Below are 9,976 nucleotides of genomic sequence, written 5' to 3'. Positions count from 1 at the left end.
TTGCTATATCTAGGTTGTTTGTTGCATTTCCCTATATTAATTCAGGGATTGCAATTCTAAAGTACTTCATTGCTTCTGAAGGAGGCAGAAAGATATGTACCAAAAGTATCCATATTTTTATTGAATTTGCATGGCCCTGCTTTATGGAGAACCAAGTGAGGATGTTGAGCCATTGTAATTTAGCACCTGTGAAGGTGACAGTTGGTTAACTGGATATTGTAACATTTAAGGTACAAAATGTACCAACTTTTGATACATCTGGTACAAAGCACTGGAGAAAATTGACTTGATTCTTCTTTCTTGTTTTTCAACTTAAACGTCAACTGTCATCATGCCTTCAGTGCCACTGTAAGAGCAACTTAAGATTTGAATTTTTAATTATTTTACTTTTTATGTAAAGCATAGATTTCATCTCAAAATAATGCTTATATTAACAATATTTGAAGTAGGTCTGTTTTTGATTTGTTTAAATATTTTTAATTTTTGTATACTTTTTTGCATGGGCAATAGGCAAAAACTGAAATGTGGAAGGTCCTGGATGCATTTGCAATGACTAATTACATGCAAACTCACAATTCTTTAAACTTGAGAACCAACCTGTTCCAGGGAAATGAGAGGATTTACAGTAATGTTCATTCCAAGTTCATGAACAAGGGAAGTGGATGATATTCCATCAGGTTGGAAAGATTAGATTCCCAACAGTATGGAAACACGCCCTTCGGCCCAACAAGTCCACACCGACCCACTGAAGAGGAACCCACCCAGACTCATTCCCCTAACCTTTATTTGCCCCTGACTAATGCACTGAACACTATGGGCAATTTAGCATGGCCAATTTACCTGGCCTGCACATCTTCAGATTGTGGGAGGAAACTGGAGCACCCAGAGGAACCCCACACAGGCATGGGAGAATGTGCAAACTCCGGAGGTGGGAATTGAACCCGGGTCCCTGGCGCTGTGAGGCAGCGGTGCTAACCACTGAGACCCCATGCCGCCCTTTCAGAGTACAGAGTAACCAGAGGCAATGAAGAGATCACTTAGGAGTGAATTACACCTATGTACGTCTGGGGATGGCAATCATGAACAAGTAAGTGTAAAAGTTGGGGGACAATGAAGCCCAAAGCTAAGGGACAGATGCTTTTATAACTATGTCTGAAAATTGACAATAGGCTATGTTTTCTAACCCTCCCAAAAAGTTCACGTTACACCTGCAGATAGTTCTGCATTTGCACACTTCGTAAAACGCTTTGCCAGTTTCAAAAAAAAATGCCATTTAATAGAAAATTTACAGCAGAAGAAGACATTCTGCCCTTAGTGAGTGTGTTGGACAAAAAGAAAACTAATCCAGCCTAATCCAGCTTTCCAATGTATTGATCTCTAGCCTTGTAAATTATAACATTTCAAAGTGCATATCCAAGTACTTTTTGAATGTAGTAAGTTTCTGCTTCAACAACCCTTTTTTAGGCCATGAGTTCCTGATTTTCATTGCTCCTATTGAAAAGATTTAGACTCCCCTTTTGCCAAACCTCTCCCCTCTTTTTCATCTTCCCTCCCCCCCTCCCCCCCCCCAACAAAAGTTAACATGGCAGGCCCCAAAGATCCCAACAAAGCATTCCTTCTCAGTTGATGCTTCACAATCAACCTCTTAACCACCAGCTCTCAGGAGCTAGTTAGCTCATAGTGCTTAATCAACTGGAAAATCCTTGGTAACCAGCACCTGTGAAGAGGTCCTTTGTTTGCTTTGTAAGGAAATGGTGTGATTGATTTTGAAAATTACAGAAATTGAACCTAAGTGCAAAGTTATTATTGACTGAAAACTACTTCACTCAAGTGGCTGAAGGCATTAGTCTAATACAAAATCTGCAACATAAAGAACAAATGATGGGTAGAAAGGATACAAGAATCGATAAGTCCAACAACTCACTAACACGGTGTTGTCAGTGTGGTCAGGTTATCTTTGGCCCAACTAAGTTCTAAATGACCAACTATTTGGGGGCCAAGCATGGAAGAGAGCTCAATATAGTAAGTGCTCACTATAGATAATACTTCGAAGAACTCCTCAACAGAGATTATTTGACTTGAAAGTCTTCAATTCCATCCCTCAATATACTGTCAAGTCATTATTGCTCTGTCTGGACTGAATATGAAAAAGCAATTGGTAGTGGAAATTAAACAGGGCCACTGGATGGAAATTCTGAACCAAGGCAGAGAAAGATTCCTGAGACTGCTGCACAATCTAATATTCCTCTTCTGAAATGAACACATGCTTTAGAATCTCAGGGAAGTGGTGCTTATGATTATATTCAGGTAGGGATACAACTCTGATTGCAGGAACAGAGGAGCCTCCCAACTATCTGACAAAAGGAAGATTATTGAAAGGATATTCCTCAACCATCACCTCCTAATGACTGACTAACTCCTCCCAGAATCTCAGTATGGATAGCTTTTCTTAAGGAGATACCACGGACATGGTCCGGACTTCACAGAAAATTTGAGGAAACTAAGGAACAATATGAATAAGCTGTACATAATCTTTCTTGACCTCACAAAAGCCATTGACTCTCAATCGTAAAGGTTTATGGAATAGCTGTCCTTAGAAATTTGTCATAAGTTTATACAATTCAATTAGTTTTCCCAGCATACTTCATTAGGCTGTTTGTTTTCTTTGGAACAAACTTACCTGATAACCTAAATTTTTCGAATCTTGGCAATTCAAAATTTTCTCTGGCACATGCTCCTGTGCAATCACGTACTTCCTCTAATGCACTGATCAAGAACGCTATGCAACAATTGATGGGTATTTTGTGAAGATCAAATATAACTTGGCTACTCTTAAATTCTAAAAAACGTATGTTAAAATAATTGTATAACCCTTTTTGACTGCTGTATCTAGCTGTTCTGTACCTTCAGGGATCTGAACATGCAAACAAAGGTCCTGTCCTTCCTTTATGCAGCAGTATCCTACCATTTTCTCTGTTTTCTTTGCTCTCTCCAAATGTATTTCTTTAACCTTCATTGCATTGAATTTCATTTGCCGCTTCTGTGTCCACTTGATCATAGAGTCATTCAGCTTGAAAACAGACCCTTTGGTTCAACTCATCCATGCTGACCAGGTCTCCCAAACTAAACTAGTCCCATTTGCCTGTGCTGGGCCTATATTCCTCTCAATCTTTCCTATTCATGTACCTGTCCAAATTTTTTTTAAATGTTATAACTGGACCTGCACTTATCACTTTCTCCATTATATATGCATCACTCCATGTGGAAAAGTTGTCCCTCAGATTAGTTTTCTCTTTCTGCAGCCTGCATCCTCCTCCTTCACTAGCAATGGCCTTTTAAAAAAATTGTTTAACTACAAACTCCCTAATTATGCCCCCTACGTTTAAACATCAGATGTATACACACATACGCACGTGTGCATAAAAATTTGCATAAATAGGCTTTTCACCCAGGCCTGCTATGCCATTCAATAAGATTATGGCAGATCTGTTTGTGTTCCAAGTTTCACATTCCGAGCTATCGCTGATAACCTTTGATACTCTTACCTAACAAGAATATCTATCTTCATTTTAAAAATATTCAGTGACTCCCATCTCCAATGCCTTCTGTGGTAGACAAAGTTTCACAACCCTGAGGAACAAAAAAAAATCACTCTCATCTCCTCTGTCCTAAACGGGAAACTCCTAATTTTGAAACACTGTCCCCTAGTTCTGCACTCAACCAAGAGATGGAATATCCTTTCCACATCTACCTTGTCAAGATCATTTCGGGTCTTTTATATGACAAATAAATCCCTCCTTGACCTTCTGAACTCTTGTAAAAGCAAGCCCAGTCTGTTCAATTTTTCCTCTTAAGTTAACCCACTAATTCCAGAAATCAAACTCTCAAATTTCCTCTGAACTTCCTCCAATGCATTTACACATTTCCTTAAATAAGACCAAAACTGTCACAGTTTTCAAAGTGTGGTCTCGGTGATACTCCTGTCTGACTGAAGCATAACATCCTTCTTTCATATTCCATTCCCCTCATCGCAAAGGCTAGCATCCCATTAGTTTTTCTGTTCATGTGCTGTACCTGCATATAAATCTTTTGTGACTCATAACTAGAACACCCATGACTGCACCACAGAATTTTGCATTTCTCCATTTAAATAATGTTTTTTAAAATTCTTCCTGTCAGAGTGAACAATTCCATATTTTCTCATATATTTCATCTGCCAGAGTTTTGCTCACTTTATCTATTGTTCTGTGTTCTTCTTATATTATCGTCATAACATACTTTCCTACCTATCTTTTGAGTATCTGCAAATTTAGCCACCAAGGCAATGCATTGCCTTCAATATATTGATGTATATCTTTAATAGCATGGGACCTAATATTGAGCCTTGCAGAAACCCACTGTAAATCATTATCCAGTCATACGATACCCATTAAGCTTTCAAATCTACGTAAATATAATTTGAAAGTTCTACAACGCTAGCAACAGGAGAAACAATGGTACATTGAGCGTTTTAGGCATTGGTCGTTGATTTCTCCTATAAATAAAGTGACAATATGCAATATGTGTACTGCATAAGGATAGTTCAATTGACCAATTCAATTTGTTTAATTCTGTACTTGTAATGTGTGTAGATTAATTTTGTCTTGTTTATTGCTGTGTACCTACCTGTAGGAGCAGAAATCAATTTGTTTATCATACAATTGAGTGCATGGTTTCTTGTGGTGCATCTGTAGTGTTCCTCTCTCTCGGTTATTAGACCCAAGTACTCCAGATTTGTGTCATAACATGTCTAAATAGGTTGATTAAAAGTAACTACAGTTGAGTGCACCGTCTTTGCACTAGACTTAACAACAATCTAGGTGTGTTCAATATATCGTATCAGTTGTATGACACTACGATTGTTTGCTATAAATTCTGTGTCTTATGATCCTGACCCACTAGTTACCTGATGAAGGAGCAGTACTCCGAAAGCTAGTACTTCCAAATAAACCTGTTGGACTATACCCTGGTGTTGTATAATTTTCAACTTTGCACCAGGTGGCAGTCTATTCCATAAACTAACAATGTACTGTAATACCTGTACTTGATAGTAGTAAACTTTCTGGTTTGCAGAATTTTGACACAATCCTGCTGCTGATTTCTTTTGTAACTTCAAATGTGTCGTCTTCCCTCCATTTTAGCCTTTTTGTCGCTTGCATTTAACACTTTATGCCACTGTCTTCATGCCACCACCATTTTTTTATTCTATTGTGAATCTTTTCTTGTGGTTTCTGCAATCTTTTGTAAGTAAATTAGTTACAGTAGACCAGTTATGATTTAATTGATGCTTTTTAAACTGTGTTCAAGGAATTTGTAATTTCTTCAGATGCACAGCAAATTCAGTTTAGAGAGAGCAACTGTATAATGTGCTAACATTTTCAGTGTTAAGTCAACTCGCAAACTATCATTTCATTGAGAAAACCCTATTATACGCTAACCATATGGGTACCTTTCACGTTCTGTATGAGTATTGATGTACATTTCTGCTCAATTGGATTGAAGCTATAGATCTTTCCTGGAAATATCTTGTGTGTGACATTATCTTTAAAACATTTTATTTGTAATATCCTTTATCTAGAATTTTAATATGTACAAATAGTGAAATTTTGAAACGCATTTGTTTTTTTTTTGCTGCCCAACTAAAATCATTATGAATAATGCCTATTAATTGAATTATATTTCCCAGGCAACTCCTTTGCCATCCACTACAATGGGAATTCTACAAGTGCAATTCTTAGTTGGAATAACAACTGTGTGGTGTTAGAAAATCTGGGTCAATAGTTCTTGGAAGACTAGAATTTTAATGATTGTAGAAAAGTTTTTTAAGTTTTGTGGAAATACCTTGAATGATTTATTTAAAATATGTTTTTAAAAGATCACTGTTGACATTGTATTTTTTTTAATGACGCCTCCTAAAAATTGCATGATGGTGATAACTGCTTGCTTTGCTGTAGACTTGCCTGACAATGATGCTAGGCCTGGAAAAAAAATGCTTGACATCGTGTCCCATTGTTCTTGGAAGTACAGTGGTATCTGGAAATAGATGGGAAATAGTCTACTAGGAAGTGTTGCCTAGCTGTTCTCTTATTTCTGAAAAGAAACCTTTCTTGTGGAGTTCAGGGTGAAGTTTATTTGCTCTTCTACGACAGTGATTGCAAGAAATTCTCTAATTATTTTTCTGAGTAAGCTGTATCTGCCAAGACTTCAGAGACAACCATGTATGATTATTGGAATTGAGGAAGGGTCATTTGACCCAAAATGTTAACTATAATTTCTCTGCAAAGATACTGCCAGAACTGCTGAGCTTTTCCAGCAATTTCTGTTTTTGTTTCATTTTCCAGCTCCTTTTCAGTCTGAAGAGGTCATTCTGGACTCAAGGTTAATGTTGATTCTTTCTCCACAAATGCTAACAGATCTGCTGAATTTTTCCAGCATTTTTTGTGTTTGTCTCAGATGTCCAGCATCCAAAATATTTTACTTTTATCTAACGAGAACAATTCTGGCTTCTACAATCAATCCTCGTAACTAAAATCTCTCATTCTCGAGACCTTCTCATAATTGTTTTCTGCATCTTTTCAATACCTTCAGATCTTTCATGATGTCCTGACCAGAACTGAATGCTACTTAAGTTAAGCTTGAACCAGTTTTCTATAAAAGTTCACCATAACTTCCTTGATTTTGTATTGTATACCTGTACCTTTAAATCTCAGGATCCTGTATGTCTTATTAACTACTTCCTGAACCTTTGTCACCTTAAATGATTTGTACACCTATAACCCCAGTGCTTATGATTTTGCACTCCCTTTAGGATTGTATATTTTATTTGCCTTTTCTCATTCTGCCACCAAAGATGCTATTTTTTGCATTCCCTTGCATTAAATTTTATTGTCTTGTGTGGGATCATTTCACTCTCTATGACATTTAGGTCATTTGCAACTTTTGAAATTGTGACCTGCACCACACTTAAGTCAAGGTAATTAATATAGATCATGTAGTCCAAATACTGACCAAGTCTGAGAAATAATTATTTACCAACATTCTCTTTTCTTTCACTGAACCAACTTTGCATCCTTATTGTTACCACTTTTATTCTAAGGGGTTTAACTTTGTGGACAACACAAAAAACTTCATAATTCAGATAATGTGCAAGTTCCTGTTAGGTACAATGAATGAGGCAAATAGATGCATTGAAGAGGAGCTAGATATGAACATGATGGTGAAAAGAATAGAGAGTAATGATGGGATCAAATTAAGTATAGGTGAGGGAAAAGTTTGTTTGGATTTTAAATCTCAAAATAAGAGTGGGCCACACACCTTGTGTCTATATTGTAAAATTCTATGTGATTGGCTTCATATGGAAGTGGCAATGGTCAGGGACATTTTCATTCATGTCAGTAATAACTTGGAGGTGAGTAAACAATGATTTTAAACTAAGAGGCTTAGACAGCAAAATATTTTAGGTATTGAAACAAAAATAATGTGCTAAAGAAATACTGGGAGAAACCAAATTTGAGGATCTTACTGAAGCCAAGTAATATGATAAGGCAGGTATGAGAAGATGTAACCTGGAGTGGGGGTGGGGTGTGTGTGATTTCTTTGGCCATAGTTATGTGTTTCATGGGTTTAGTGTTGCATCATTGTTTGAGTAATCTATAATCATCATTTACAAACCTAGTATCCTGCGTGCTTTTAAAAATATTAGGATGAATTTTTGAAAAATGCGTATTCTTGAACTGTGCTCCCCTATCACTTTAGTATATACTGTTACTCCTTGCATACCACTTACATTCTCAGCAATAAGATGCATCAGGTCTGTTTAGCAATCTGCTAACTTGTCCATGTACCTTTGAAGGCACTTTGGTTTACAATGCATTTTTTCTGTACTGGTGGAAGAAATTGAAACTATGCCCTGACACCTAATTCCACATCATCTAGATGTAAAAACTAATAGGAAACTGACTCTAATCCAAAAACATCCATTAACCATTATTTCCTTTTTCAGTACATTCACCAACTTTCAGTCCAAGCTGCTTAATATTATGTGTTTTAATGTCTTCTTCATTGTTGTGTCGAACTCCTTCATTTCCCTATAACACACCACTGCAAATGATCATCAGGACTGCAAAGATTCAAGAAAGCAGCTCATTATCACTTTCTCCAGGGCAAATACAGAGGGGTAATAAATGCTGATCTTGCCAGCGATACTGGAGTCCAAATGAAAACAGTTTGTAAAAAAAAATTAAGTCTGCAATGAAATTCTGAAAACTCAAATATGCAATTTAATCTCGTCACGCAAATGTCTGAATTTTAGAGATGACATATGGATTCTGGTAGACGTGGATCACAAACATATTGAAAATGCCACTTTGTGAATGCAACATTTTTTTTTCAAATTGTTTTGTCATTCTTTGGTGCAAACACATTTCCCCCTTCCTGCATGGATCAGCAAAGTGCTACTGAGAAACTCTTGAGGACAACAAGGGGTCCGATGCATAGAAAACCTCTTTGTGTAAATAATGCTGATGCTAGGCCTGGAAAAAAAAAGGGTTGCTTGAAATCCTGCCCCACTTTACTTCCAGTGTAACTCGGATCATGCTGGCTATGCTTCTGAGGCTACTGTTTTTGTATCTAAACTGTTATTTATGAATGAGGTGAATCAATGAATTTTGATTGTTAGCTAATTGTGATCTTATTTCCCCTTACGCCTACATATATTTTTATAAAGCAAGACTGGATAATGATTAAAAACAGTCATTTGATCTCTTTTTAAAATTAAAATGTAAGTTAATTAAATTCACAGGCTGCTGTCTTTGAGCAGAGAATCTTAACTTGGTAGCGATGATCAAGACCATGAATGGTTCAATGAGGAGAAAATTTTCAATGGCAAAATGGATGATAATCAAAGGACATAGGTTTAAGAGGATTGATAAAATAATTTGACCTGAAGAGAGATTATTTTTGATCAGAAAGGCACTATCTGAATGGACGGTGGAAACAGGTTGAATACAATCCTCACAAAAGAGGATTGGATAAATACTAGAAAAAAATTACTGAGAAAAATAGCTATTTGGATGACTCTACCAAAGAGCCAGCTCAGGTACAGTGGGTCAAATAGTAATCTTATGTGTTGTATGATTCTATAACAATAATCTAATTAATCAACAAATTACCAAAGGATCATGACAAAAAGTGCAAATGAGATTTAGTACAGGTAAGTGAAAAATATTACAAGTCAGCAGAAAATACTGGGAACATTCTTAATCAATGTTGTCAAAATACTTAGGAAAGTCGTTAAAGTATGTTTCTGAATGATAATATCTATTCATGTAAGATAAAAGGAAAAGCTGCCATAGTCCCAGAGGTCCGTCATTAGAAAGAGACAACAGTGGTGAGATTAAACTGAGGAGCACCAGGTTTCAGGCAAGGGGAGAGGTTTAGAAGGCAGGACTTTATGGTGACGTCAGCTAATACAGGAATCTATTTATGATACACCAGTAATCAAATTTGTAAAACAATGCTGAGGCATTAATCAGTCAGCGAAATTTGAGGCCATCAAGCAGTTCTGAAGAAAGATCACTGCACCCGAAACGTTAACTCTGCCTTTTCTGCACAGATGCTGCCAGAGCAATTTCAGATTTTGTTCCAGATCTCCAGCAGCTGCAGTTCTTTTAACGTGAAACTCACTTCTGGTCAGATTCACCTTTTGATCACGGAGACACAACGAAAGCACTGCAAGAAGCGGAGCTGACCTGTTCCAGAATATTGCAAGAGAAGGTTAAAACATTTCGAATCTTTAGTTTGAAAAGATAAGAATGAAACGAAACCTGATAAAGCAACTAAAGGTGCTTTTTTTTTCTGTTCAATTAACTCCAGAGTATCAGATTAGGTTTAACCATGTACTGAAAAAATGGTTTGAGGCACACACAAGTAATTATCA

The sequence above is a fragment of the Chiloscyllium plagiosum genome, unplaced genomic scaffold (assembly GCF_037043375.1).
Source record: "Chiloscyllium plagiosum isolate Xiang-an unplaced genomic scaffold, Cpla_swu_hap1 HiC_scaffold_16, whole genome shotgun sequence".
Taxonomy (NCBI): domain Eukaryota; kingdom Metazoa; phylum Chordata; class Chondrichthyes; order Orectolobiformes; family Hemiscylliidae; genus Chiloscyllium; species Chiloscyllium plagiosum.
Note: the sequence above shows the minus strand (reverse complement) of the source record.